The 14,141-nt window shown below is 34.7% G+C and overlaps 1 protein-coding gene across 1 annotated transcript in view; it reads left to right on the top strand.

Moving 5' to 3' along the window:
* The window catches only part of LOC136035225 (ADAMTS-like protein 5), a 263,978-nt gene that overhangs the window by 137,935 nt on the left and 111,902 nt on the right, over positions 1–14,141 (top strand). The gene's annotated exons all lie outside the window — the stretch shown is intronic.

The following is a 14,141-nucleotide window of genomic DNA, read 5'->3' as shown; positions in this document are numbered from 1 at the left end:
AGGAGGTTATGTAGGAGGATCTTTCCATGGAGAAACTTTTCATAGGGGAGCTGAATTTTCGATCAAGGGGGCACTGGATTTCCAAGCATTATTAAAAAAAGAATAAGAAATTAAATGAAAAAAAAGTTTCTTCAACTCAAAGTAAGGAGCAGGATTGAAACTTAAAACGAAAAGAAATTATTACATATGAGAAGGTTCACCCTTTCGTCAATACCTCGCTCTTTACGCTAAAGTTTTTTTTAGTACTTTCAAAAGATATATTTATTCTAATCAAACGGCCTTTGAGATTCAGGAGTCATTCTTAAAGAATTGGAACCAAATTTGAACAGCGTAAAGAGCGAGTATTGACAAGGGGGTGAACCCCTTTATATACTTAAAAATTGCTATCCGTTTTGAGCTTTAATGTTTCTTCTTACATTCAGTTGAAAAAACATGTCTTTTTTATTTCATTCAATTAAGTCCAATGTGCTATTAAATTTTATGTTTTGTAGGTTTTTATAGGTTTTATAGGTTTCTGTGATACACTTCTTTATTTATTTTTTTGTTTATGTAGGATTACCTTGCAAAGCTATCATTCCCTTGATTCTATATTTTAACCTAGAATCAATAAACACAAAATATGATTGCACGAGTAGGCTACTGCTGTCGGGTGATTAAACACTTTTTGAAGCAAGGTAAACTGAAGCTAGCCATAGTAATTCATGCGGACGAAACTTATTAGGTTTGAAATTTCTTATCTTTGTCGCTTTTTGTTCTATCTTTCCTCTTCAAAAGAAGAAACTCAACAAGATTTGTCTGAGCATTATCTTATAAACAGTTCTTGGTAACGAGCTGTAAGTAAGGAGTGACCCGGCTCAATAGTAACCGAAACTCTAAAAAACGGAATTTGATACCAATAGATATGTCAAAAGAACTAAACTTTTATGCTGATTTTAAATACATTTTGTTAAGTTTAGTCTTACCCTTCAAAGGTTACAAGCCTGAGAAATGTGCCTGATTTTCAAAAAATGGCTGAAACACCCTTAGAACTCATATAATCATAATAAAATCATACCATCAGATTCAGCGTATTAAGAGAACCCTATTGTAGAGGCTCCAAGCTCCTATCTGCAAAAATGTGGAATTTTGTACTTCATATTAGAAGAAAGATCACGGATGCGTGTTTATTTATTTATTTTTTTGCCCAGGGGTGATCATATCGAACCAGTGGGCCAAGACATCGGGAGAGGGCTTATTCTAACGGAAATTCAAAGTTCTAGGGCCCTTTTTAAGTTACCAAAAAAATGGAGGGCAACTAGGCCCCCTCCCACGCCATTTTTCCCCAAATTCCCCTGACCAAAAATCTGAGATAGCTATTTTGTTCAACATCGTTGAAAGACCTAATAATAATGTCTTTGGAGATAACATGAAACCCCAGAGCTCTTGGGAAAAGGTCTTCAAGTTAAAAAATGTGACCATTGTTTACATATAGTATTTCTTATTCGGAAGCATGCATACATCAAAATCCTAGACGATTTTTTTGGCTGGGGGACTTAGCTCGGGGAGAATTTTCCATGGAAAATGAATTTTCTAGGGGATGAACTTTTCAGGGGAAATTGTGTACTGGAAAAATTTTCCAGAATTCCTATACAAAATTTCTTTATATATCTTGCTTTCTATTTACTGGCTCAATTTCACGCTTGGAAGTGTTTAGGGTAATTGTCCCAGTAAATTTTAACCAGGATTGTATTGTTCAGAGGATGTTTCTAAGGGGGATTTCTCCGTGGAGGTGAATCCAGATTTCCTGGCTTTATTTAAAAAATGATCAGAAATTAAATAGAAAAACACTCGTAACAAGTGCCATATGAGCTCGTAGCTCTTGTTCTGGTTCGTTCAGTAAGACTGGTCGACGAAACAAAATTTAAAATGTGGTAGATTTACTTACAGTCGGTTTGAAAAACGAAGCCAATCGTCGTTGCATCTTTATTTCTTCTTCTTTCCTTTGGGCTTTTATTTTCCTTTTTTTTGCACCACTCGCACCGGATGAACTCATGTTTCAATAATCCGATTTAAACTTGAACACAACTCAACACTGTTTCACGATTCTTTATTTGATGAAGGGTAACGAGAAACTAAATACAAAACTGGAATGACACCCTGGTCTGGATATCCTCTTTTCCAGATGTTAGCCTACACATAAATGTGCCGACTGACGGGATTCATTAATCACTGGAGAGACTTCAATGTCACAGAAGCACTCCGAGCCCAGAAAGGACTTTACAAACCCCTGCCAAAAGGGTGACCATAAATTAACTAGGGAGAACGGCAAAAACAGGATACTTTCTTGAAATGCAATAATCGTCGAGTATCTTGAATTTGCTATTTAGTAATAATTCACAGTAGAAATAGGGTAAAAAAAAGAGAAAAAAGTAGAACAAGAACGAATAAACAAAGAATCACGTGGTTGAAATTGGGTCCCTCCTGAAATCAGGGGGGGGGCATGCCCCCCCCTGCCCCCCCCCAAATGGCACCACTGGTTCGTGCTTTTAAAAGAAATGACAGAAATCAACATCTATCAAACGTTCCAGAAAGTTAAAAGGATTGGTGAATAGACTTTGAAAGCTTACTAGTTCCATTTGAATCCCATCTATGTGATATTGTTTTTCCTTTTCCTTCCAGTAATAATGTTAATTCGAATGGCCAAAATTCAAATTGTTTTCTCATGACAAAATTATCCTAAAACTTAGAGGGAAGAATTCGAAATCTTCATTTGTGTGATATTTGAGATTTAAATTTTCAATGGAAGAATTTGAAAATGCTCTCTCTACAATGTCCACAGCAATCTTTATAATTTTTAGTTAGACTCATGAAGGTGGTGATGTCTTTTTTTCTTGTGTTATCTGTTAAGTCGTTATTCAGATGTTTGGAGCAGAAAATTAGAAATAAAATTTCAATTTGGCAATTACTGTGAAATTTATAGTTTAAAAATCTTGAGATAGTTCTACTACTAATACTAAGCATGCTCCTCCTCCATCTAAATATGTTCAAAGCTTTCCTCTTTTCACCCTCCTAAAGAGTTCCTGCTTCCCTTAAATCTTCCCTTACGACATCTTCCCACCCCAACCGGGGACAACCTACTTTTTGTTTGGCCGTAGGTGGTTGGCTGATAGGGACAACCTTTGGCAGTATGTCATCCTTCTTCCACAGAACGTGCACTACCCATCTCAGCATATCTCTCATTATCGCCCTAGAAAGCGGGAATGAACCACACTTTTCTTGCAGTCTACTGTTTGCAATACAGTCAGTCAGTCGGGTACCCAAAACAATCCATATGCACTTTCTCTGTATAACATCTAGCAAATCTTCCTTTGTTTCTGCGGAGCACCCTTGCTTCAGAACCATGCTTGACCACTGTTAGCAATGTAGCTTCCAAATATTGAAACCTATGCAGAAAATAATGGAACTAGCCAGAAACCCTTAGTTTTTGTTGGCTAACGATATTGAACTTTAACGGTAGATGTGTCTTTGTTCAATTGTCTTCTCATTTGTAAGATAATAATGACTAATTTTTGCTTTTTGTGCAAAATAGTGCATTACTTGCGTTGAGTGGCCTGTTTTAATGAAAAGGTCTCTGATTGCCATTTTTTTCGGATGCTTCATGTGGCTCATGTAATAGGAAAAGAATAAGAAAATATGCAAACAAGACTACCCAAAGCGGATGGCATAGGCTTCAACCCCATGATTTTTTTTTTTTTTTTTTTTTTTTTTTTTTTTTTTTTTTTTTTTTTTTTTTTTTTATGACAGATAAAACTAGAAATGGGCAGATTAAACCTATTCGCAATAAAAATGAGAATAAGGATTCATTTCAAACTTAGAAAAAAAGAAAGAAAATACCACAAATAAGACTTGGACAACAGCCCCGCTTTATCTTCTAATTGCCAGAGTGTCATTAACCTTTGTTTCCATAAAAGTTTATGACTTTTAAAAGTTTATGAAAAGCTTTCATAAATTTTATGTTTCCGCATTAAATCATACAGCTTTAAACAGTTATTGTTTTCAGTTGTGCAAATTACATTACAGTTTTTATTACTTTAAAAAGTAGAGTTGTGACAAAGAGGCGATCTTTAGCGTAAAGAGTCGGGTGTTGATGAGGGGACAGCCCCTTTCATGTATGATATAATTTCTGTTCGTTTTAAGCTCTAATGTTGCTCCTTACTTTCAATTAAAAAAATGTTTTTTTAATCTAATTTCTGGTCATTTTTAATATAATTCCAGGAAACCTGGCTACTTCTCCACTGAAAAATCCCTCCTCTCCAAGGAATTATTTTCTAGACAATTCAATCCTGGTGAAAATTTACCCTGGACAATTAACATCTTCTTGTGTAAAATCGAGTAGGCAATGAGAAAGTAAGACATAAGCAGAACTTCCTATAGGAATTCTGGCAAATTCTCCAGTGTAAATATTCCCCTGGAAATTTCCCCCTCAAAACTTCCCTCCCCATGAAAAATTATCCCCGTGGAAAATCCCACCAGTAGAAAGTTCGCCTCCCGCCTAAAAATGTATGCATACTTCGTAACAACAAATACTATACCTAAACAATAGGCAAATTTTGTAGATTAAAGACCTTTCCCAGAGGCTGTGGGGTCCTGATATCTCCAAAGGTATATTCATTTGGTCTTTCGACTATGCCGAACAAAATGGCTATCTTTAAATTTTGATCAGACGATTTTGAAAAAAGGAACCTATGAGAAGCTTATTTGCCTACGAATATTTTTGATCACTTAAAAAAGGGCACTAGAACTTCCAATTTCCGTTTGAATAAGCTCTTTTACGATATTTTAGGACAACTGTGTCGATATTATCACCCCTGGAAATCTGAATCTGAAATGCTGAATCTGATGGTATGATTTTTATTAGGATTCTATGACTTTTAGGGGGGTGTCCACCCTTTTTTTCAAAAATAAGCCAAATTTTCTTGGGCTCGTAACCTTTCGCGGTAAGACTAAACTCAATGAAACTATATATTTGGAATCGGTTTCGTTTACTATCGAGCCGGGTCGCTCCTTACTTACAATTCGTTACCACGAACTGTTTGATAGGAATTTGTTCCTACTGATGATCTTAATACTCTCCGATCTATTTATTTTTCTTTAAAAAACTTCTTTTTTTGAATGTTTTTTTTTAATTAGTTATAATAAAGCTCTGTTTGTTTTTTCGTAGAGTACCGTATGCCCTATTCCCCACACCAAAAAAAGATGCCGTCATTATATTAGGCAATTACAAAGAGAAAGTCTCTTGACCTAATTTGCGATTTTTTCAATATTTTCATGTATTTTCAATACAATTCGACTTGTTTCGTGTTTACTTTTTATTTTGCTCCCGCCCTTGAAAAAAAAAAAAAATCAGTTTGCGCATCAGGACTGATGCATACCATCCTTATTATTTGTATGTGGATCATTTATTTTATTACTCACTATTTTGCTACCACATTTTATATTATTATCACTTACAGTGGCACCATTTCATGAAAATGTAGTGAGGCGCCCTTAAAAAAAAAAAAAAATCAGTGTGCGCATCAGGACTGATGCATACAATCCTTATTATTTGTATGTGGATCATTTATTTTATTACTCACTATTTTGCTACCACATTTTATATTATTATCACTTACAGTGGCACCATTTCATGAAAATGTAGCGAGGAGGTTATAGATTTCTCGATTTTTGTTTTGCAGATACAAAAAAAAAAGATTTTTCAAAATCTGGGGAAAGCCTTTTTCTGTTGTTTTTTCAGTTTAAAAAAAATGAAAATACCAAACCAAATGAAGAAAATTGTGAAGAAGAACTATAGGGACATTCTCAGCCAGTGGAAAAAAGGAATGATAAATATGGAGATGTTTCGGCCGAGACCTCCGCTCGACCGTCCTCAGTGCACGACGTAAATAAAGAGAAGTCCTAAGGACAAAATAAAAACAAAACGAAGCTAAAAAACAAATCTCTAAATTTGAAATAGGTAAATAAATTTAGCTACTCTTTCACTGTTGCTTCGAGAGGTCCTATTTTAAATCTAGTGTTTTGGTTTTTGAGACTCGTTTTGTGTTTACTTTGTCCTTAGGGCTTATAGTCGTATATTTTTATATTACTAAACTGGCTGGAAATATTTTTGTCTTTCTTCTTCGCAATTTTCTTTATTTTGTTAATCATAGCCAGTTGTGGTTTTAGGGAATATTTATGAAAATATATAAAAGCATTTTTGTCAATCCAAAGGGTAGTCGCCGCCCCTGATCATATATTATTTGATTATGGCTAACTTTTTATATCACTAATCTTGCTATAAAAAGAGCAAAACGTGGATAAACCTACTGTAGGGCCACATTTGACGCATCTGAATTCTAAAACAGTACAAGAAAGGTTGGAATTAGATATCGTGGTTTTAATTATAGACTGCGAGAGCTTCCATCTACTTAAAAAACGAGTTTTCCACTGTGTATTCGAGATAATTATTTGCAATGCTATCTGAATGTAATTATGATTTTAGAATGCACGTCATGCTTTCTGCATTTCAATTTTTGCTGTAATTAGCTATTGTATTTAATAAGGTAATTAATAAATTACATTGAATATTATTAATTGTTCATTAATAACAATTGAATAAAGAATTAAAATAATTTTTTTAGTGACTAACAAAAACGGACAGGCACATCATATAATAAAATTAATACTTGCTTTCGTAATAGTTTGTTTTTTGGTCATGTTTTGGTTTCTTTGGTCTGTTAATTAATTATAATTCTTGAATATCATGTATAGCCTAGTAACAAGCGACTCATTTATTATTCCCATCGAGTAACTATAATTTTTTAGTTTCATATTCAGGCTATTAAGGAGCACCATTCTTCCAATGGAAGCACCCCATTTTATGTATGTGCTGTGCTCTTGTAAAAAACGGCACACTAATTTTGGCATCATTCTTTAGGCTTTTGCGGGGCAGGAGCGGCGAAAAGTAATTCTACCTTATACCTCAATCCAAAAACTTTGTTTCATTGTAAAAACAGCTAAAAGCACAAAAAGACGAATCTAAAAAGGGGGTAATCGATTGTAATGATTTTGCCGTAAAAATTCTTCGCTTAAAAGGAAAAACATAAAATACGTGCGTTCCATTTACCGTCAAAGCTAAAGACACATGCTGTTACTAAAGACAAAGGACATATCTCAAACGCTGTTGCGAGGCAATGGTAATTTAGGTAAAGTACCAAGGACATCGAAATAAAAATATATTTTGCCCCCGATCCGTTTTAGGTCTATTTGTGCATGATAATCCCGAATTTAAAAGAGTTTCTTCTGTGTTTTTACGAAACTATAAAGTTTTTAGGGCAGTACCATATTTCCGTCGTTTTGAACCGTGAAAATAAACAGACGAAACTAATTAATTTAACTTAATTAATTGTTTACTAATCTTTATTGAGTTTTATTATTAATTTCTATTAGTTAATTAGTTAAATTTAACAACGCTTTTCATCCGTAAAAATTCAAACTCTAACAATCTGTTAATCCACAAAGACAATCACACCTTCTTAAGCTTTTTGGTGCCATGTAATTTTAGCTTATATTTTGCTTGTTTTTCGCCAGGCTTCTTTTTTTTAAATTCGTCGGTCGCTACAATTGAAACTGTGTACCTGCGTGTTGCGGCTTTCTGTCATTAAAAAATGGATTTCCATTTTTTTAAAGATAAATTTGATTATGCAAGTTACCACTTAACCAAATCAAACAAACGTATTTCATATCACTGTTCTTGGTGTTTCGTGGAAGTCGAAGCATCTCACCTAAGTTAGATCTTAATAATGTTTGTTAATGGATGTGCCTGTTTCGTATAATCCTTGGTTTGGATCATACTATATTTTGCGGAATACGAATTATTCTTGCCAACTTTTTTTGCGGAAAAACACAAAGTTGCATGCATTAAAATTTTTCTTCACCTGCGAGAAAAAGTGCGGAAACAAGTGAATGCCTAATTTGCAAAAATGTACTGTATTGAAACTGTGAAACCTAATTGTCTAATTACTAATAACTAATTGCTAATAGCAATTGCTAATAACTAATAACTAATTACTAATTACTAATAAATAAAATAACTAATTGTCTAACTTTCAAAAACTAATTGAAAAACAAATTGTCAAAACTGTTCATTTTTGTGAGATTCCTTAGAGATTCCAAGGATTTTGTTGATTATTTTATGCCAATAATAAAATTTATAATAACAACAATAGAATGAAACAAGATTTTGTAGATTATAATAGTAATAATACAGATAGATTTTACGCAAGACAAGGAAAGAGTAGTTTTGATATTTTCGAAAATGTCTGCAATTTTGAAAATACTTTTGTACGCTTTTCCAACTAAGTTAATGTTCGAATGTTTAAAGCTTCCAATTCAAAGCTCGAATTGTGTTTGTTTGTTTTTTTGTTTTTTTTTGCAAATCGCAACATTTGGAACCCAAAGTTTAGTGACTCTAGTGTGTTAGTTTTAATTTGAACCGTAAGAGTAATTCATAATAGAAATTCATAATACTAAAAACAAAATGAAACAAAAAGCCAATTTAAGAAGCATTTGTAAATAAGCTAAGAATTTAGATACAGTACATAAATTTACCCAGATGCTTATTAGGGACCATGAATCCCCTAATATTGTGTAAAATTGTTGTAGTTGCCCGTAAAATTGTGGCCTAAGAATAGGTTCTTTTGCTGTTTTGAGCCACCCACCACCGAAGAAAATCTACACTTCCTCCTCGAAGGGCCGAGCTATGTTTGGCTCAGTTCACCTATCTTCTTTACCGGTACCATCTATTATCAAATGTCTTACAAGTTAACCTAAAGTAGCATTGAGGCGAGGGAATGCATCTATTTTCTTTGAGAAGGTAACCCTTGACATTTTTACAAAAAACGTAAAAGGATATTGAATTATTATTTTGAAACTTGTAAAATTAAAACAACACGGATCTTATGAAACAACTAGAAAAACAAATTCTGTTCTCAATATATGCGGATAACAGGTTCCACCTTTTCAATCAAACTTCGAATAAAAAGTGAAGAAGAGGGCGAAGAAAAGTCTGTCATCAGTGCATGATTGATGCGCACGTACGACTTATAACAAACGTGTCTAAAGGTTTTTTTCTCTTGACGACTAAAAAATGGCCAAGAAGTCTTTTCTTTTTACTTGTATATTAGTTTGTAGCCCTAAAATGCTCTGAGTGACATGTCTATTAGACTTTTTGGTGGCCTAATGCATCCCAGTTTTTATTAAGTTTATTTTTTCTTCTTGACAAGAGACGTGACTAGACTATTCTGACGAAATGTTTCTAAAAAACAGGCTTACACAATGAAGCATAAGTATGATTAATTGATTATCAACATAGGTGTTTTTAATCAGGATTATTCACAAGTCACAACCCCCTGAGGTCTGACATTTCTCTTGGACTTTTAGCAGGCCAAGTGATCGAGGAGTCACCCACTTTCCGCCACTTGGTTTCAAACAGTTCGTGGTAACGAACTGTAGTAAGGAGCGACCCGGCTCAATAGTAAACGGAACTCTAAAAAATGGAACTTTGATACCAATAGATATGTCAAAAGAATCCGATTTTTATGCTGATTTTAAACATATAAGCTTCATCAAATTTAGTCTTACTCATCAAAAGTTACGAGCCTTAGAAACTTTGCCTTGTTTTGGAAAATAGGGGGAAACACCCTCTAAAAGTTATACGATCTTAACGATCACACCATCACACCATCGCATTCAGTGTATCAGTGAACCCTATTATAGATGTTTCAAGCTCTTATCTACAAAAATGTGGAATTTATTATTTTTTGCGAGAAGACCGATCACGGGTTCGTGTTTATTTGTTTGTTTGTTTTGTTGTTTTTTCCCCAGGGGTGATCGTATCGACCAAGTGGTCCTAGAATGTCAAGAGAGGGCTCATTCTAACGGAAATTAAAAGTTCTAGTGCCCTTTTTAAGTGTCCAAGAAAATTGGAGGGTACCTAGGCCCCTCCCACGCTTATTTTTTTCCCAAAGTCAACAGATCAAAATTATGAGATAGTCATTTTGTTCAGCTTAGTCGAAAAACATAATAATTATGTCTTTGGGGCTGATTTACTCCCCCACATTCCCCAGGGGAGGGGCTGCAAGTTACTAGCTTTGACCAGCGTTTACATACAGTAATGATTATTTGGAAATGTACAGACCTTTTCAGGATGAATTTTTGGTTTGGGGATGGGGTCGAGGGGAGGGGGCTACGTGGGAGGATCTTCCCTTGGAGGAATTTATCACGGGAGAAGAGAAATTCCATGAAGGGGGTGCAGGACTTTCTAGCATTATTAAAAAAAAACAATGAAAAAATAAATATGAAAAAGTTTTTTTTCAACTGAAAGTAAGGACCAGCATTAAAACTTAAATCGAACAGAGATTATTACGCATATGGGGGTCCATCTCTTCCTAAATAGCTCGCTCTTTACGCTAAAGTATTTTTAGTAATTTCAACTATTTATTCTACAGCCTTTGTGATTCAGGGGTCCATCTTAAGGAATTGGGACAAAATTAAACCTTTAGTGTAAAGAGCAAGATATTAACGAGGGGGCAAACCCCCTCATATACATAATAAAAATATACGAATATAGAAGTTCGTTACGTAATTTAATTAGTAAGTTATGCATATTTTTTACTAATAAAAACTTTTGTTAAAAATTAAAAATTCTAATTGTCTTTTTAAGTAACCAAAAAATTGGAGGGCAACTAGGCCTCCTTCTCCGCCCCTTATTTCTCAAAATCGTCTGATCAAAACTAAGAGAAAGCCATTTAGCAAAAAAAAATATTACGCAAATTTCGTTTTAATTATTTATTTGCGTAGAGCCAAAATAAAAACATGCATTAATTCAAAAGCGTTCAGAAATTAAATAAAAAAAAACAAGTTTTTTTTTAAACTGAAAGTAAGGAGCGACATTAAAACTTACAACGAACAGAAATTACTCCGTGTATGAAAGGGGCTGTTCCCCCCTCAACGTCCTGCTCTTTACGCTAAAGTTATTTACTGTTTAATAAAGTAGAATTGAGAGAAAGAGTAAAACTTTAGCGTAAAGAGCAGGACGTTGAGTTAGGAACAGCCCTTTCATACACGGAGTAATTTCTGTAAGTTTTAATGTCGCTCCTTACTTTCAGTTAAAAAAAACTTATTTTTTTATTTAATCTATCTTGAAGCCTCACGTGTGGTTCACAATCGCATGATACGGGGATTAGTCCTTGCAACGTTCGGCACAATCCTGCTGCACTTAACACGTGCCACCTGGTGCACGTGATTTCAGAAAGTCAGGAATCCCTCGAAATTTATAAGATTCGTTTCTATTTTCCTTTTTCTAGTAGAAAAGAGCTTATCAAGCTTATATTTTAATTGCTTAGGCAGAAAATAAGAAAGAAAGAGAGAGAAAGAGGGAGGGAGAGGAAAATGAAAAGGGAGATTAAGAGAAAGAGAGAGAGAGAGAGAGAGAGAGTGGAAGTGAGAGGAAAAAAACGATGATAACTAATACAAATGTATCCCAACTCCAGCGGCGACATTGTAGGGGGGGAAGTTTCAACCCAATAATTTGGAGAAAAATTATTATATATTCCATGCTCCTTGATTATCTGAATATTGACCCTTCTTGCCCCCCCCCCCATAAAAATGCTGTAGATTTCCCCCTGCCTAACTCCATGGTACTTGAGTTATCAGATTGTTCTTCATTTTTTCTTTTTCTTTTTTTAAGAAGAAAAGAGTATATTAAGCTATGATGCACAAGTTCATGGGAGAACACTGACAGATCCAGGGGGAGGACCTCCCCTCAAGATTCTTATGGCACCCTCTTTCCCTATTTTTTCTTTTTTTTACTCTTTTTTCACAATAAACTTGTCAAATTGGTCAATTACTGGCACCTTTGTCACATTCCCCGCCGCAAGATTTTGTTCATTTGCGCCTTTTCACATTGGGCCTCTCCCAAGATTTTGCTCTAAGTCCGCCCCTGTGGGAGAAAAATACAGGAAATAATTGAACAAATCGCATAAATCTGGATATTTTGGATAGGAGTACGGGCCCAAAGATCCCTCGCCTTCGTATTTACTCCATTACATTATTCTTTTTGGATGTTCCAGTATAAATCAGAAAATGTATCACAGGCTTGAGTAGTAATAATCGTTCTATCAAAGAAAGAAACGACCGTGTTTCATGCCTAAATAATTCAAGATCACATATCTTTTAAGACCCCATCCAATTTGTATCTCCAGTTTCGATATCTTGTTTCAAGATTTGAGATCTGGTCTCTTAGAAAACAGAAGAGCCGCTTTTGTTTTCCTGAAGAACAGGCATAAAAATCAGTACTTCCTATTCATATTTTCCAAGTGCACTTTCTGGAAAATTTTCCTGGAGGGGGAGAGTGGTAGAGCAATTTAGTGGAGTTTCAGTGGAAACAGTGGCATTTTAGTGGAAAGCATGTTTGAATCTGGTTTCGGGACAAAGACTTCCAGCGGCCATGAAATATCGGGAAATTTGGCGAAACTAAAAGTTTCACAAAAAAGACCAGAATTTTAGAATTCAAAATCGAGTTTTCTAGAATTATAACCTAGAAATCTATAGTAGATAGAAGATTTTAGTTTCTGGTTTCGGAAGAGATAATTTTATATGCCATGCCAATCCGACATTTCATGATCTTTAGGAAGTTTTCTTTCAGAGCTAGAGCATCCCTTCCGTTTCACGTTCCTACATCGGAAGTAAGTATCGAATACCTTGTATCGTTTCCATGTCACTGACCACTAATCAAAAGAAGAAGAAAATGAATGTGAAAGCATTATTGTTGCTTTATAACGCGATTAATGAAATACAACTCCTCTAATAAGATGTAAATAACAACACCAAATTTTAAACTAGGACAGATCGACTCATTAAATCAAAAGAAGAACAAAGTTAAATACCAAGGACACAAAAATAAAGACACTTTTCCCCTCTGGACTCATCTTAGATCTATTCATATCTGAAAAGTGTGATTTCTAAATTATGAAATTTTAAGGCAGCACTACGTTTTTGCCATTGTTACCACGTCGAACTATGAAAATAAATAAGCAAAGGTCTTTGTCGTGATATTTTTTAGCTATTTTTTTTTTATTTCCTCGTCCCCCATCTGTTTTAATTTTGTATTTGGTCCTCGCTACTACCAATAACTGCATACTGATGTCTTTTTCATAAGAAATCCAATTCCAGATTTCCATGAATCCATGATAACCGTGTAAGTTATCATGTTATAGTTTGGAATCTGTGAATCCAAACTATCAAACAATAATGCAGCAAAGAATAAAACTAAAAAAATAAAATAAAAAAAACAAATCTCTTTCACTGTTAACCCTTTCACCGTTACTCAGAAAGTTTCATCCTATTTTAGTTTTGTGTTTTGTTTTAAGGTTGGTTTTCTATAATTTACCAGTTTTATTCCGCACTGAGGATGGTCAAGCAGAGGTCTTGACCGAAATATTTGCATGATTTTTTCAATTTTTTCACTGGCTGTTTATTGTCCTCGTTTTCTTCCTTCTTCGTGTTTTTATGTTTTGTCCTGCCAAAATGATGTCATTCGCTTTTTGCTTAAACACGACATCTATTTTTGGAGTCTGTGAAGGCATTTTAGGTCTCTGTATAGTCGGAAACTATGAGAAGGGTAGATGTTTTCCGACATAATGCTGAAGTTTTCTTCAATTATTCCTTAGAAATTCTTACAGGAACATGTTTTGTAGGATCACTAGTGGCTCAAAAATGAATACCAGTAGATGTATCCCCGGAAACAAAAAAAAAACTAATATTGGGAAGAGTTTTGGGGAGGGAGAGGCATTAAAAAGAAACAAGAATTGATAACTTAACTAAGAAGTGCCCAGAAACTTGGGAAAGCTTAAGATTTCAAGGGAAAGGAGCAGACCCCGAATATTTGATTGCTCCTTTTGTTGGGCTCACTGCAGTTCTAAATTAGTTTTGGGCTAATATTCAGTTATCAAGCTTCTTCACTTGGAAACTTGGTTAATCCCTCCAAGAGAGAGAGAGAGAGAGAGAGAGAGAGAGAGAGAGAGAGAGAGAGAGAGAGAGAGAGAGAGAGAGTGGTAGAAGGGAGG

Source organism: Artemia franciscana, chromosome 14, assembly GCF_032884065.1.
Source record: "Artemia franciscana chromosome 14, ASM3288406v1, whole genome shotgun sequence".
Taxonomy (NCBI): domain Eukaryota; kingdom Metazoa; phylum Arthropoda; class Branchiopoda; order Anostraca; family Artemiidae; genus Artemia; species Artemia franciscana.
Note: the sequence above shows the minus strand (reverse complement) of the source record. Positions and strands in the feature narration are given on the sequence as shown.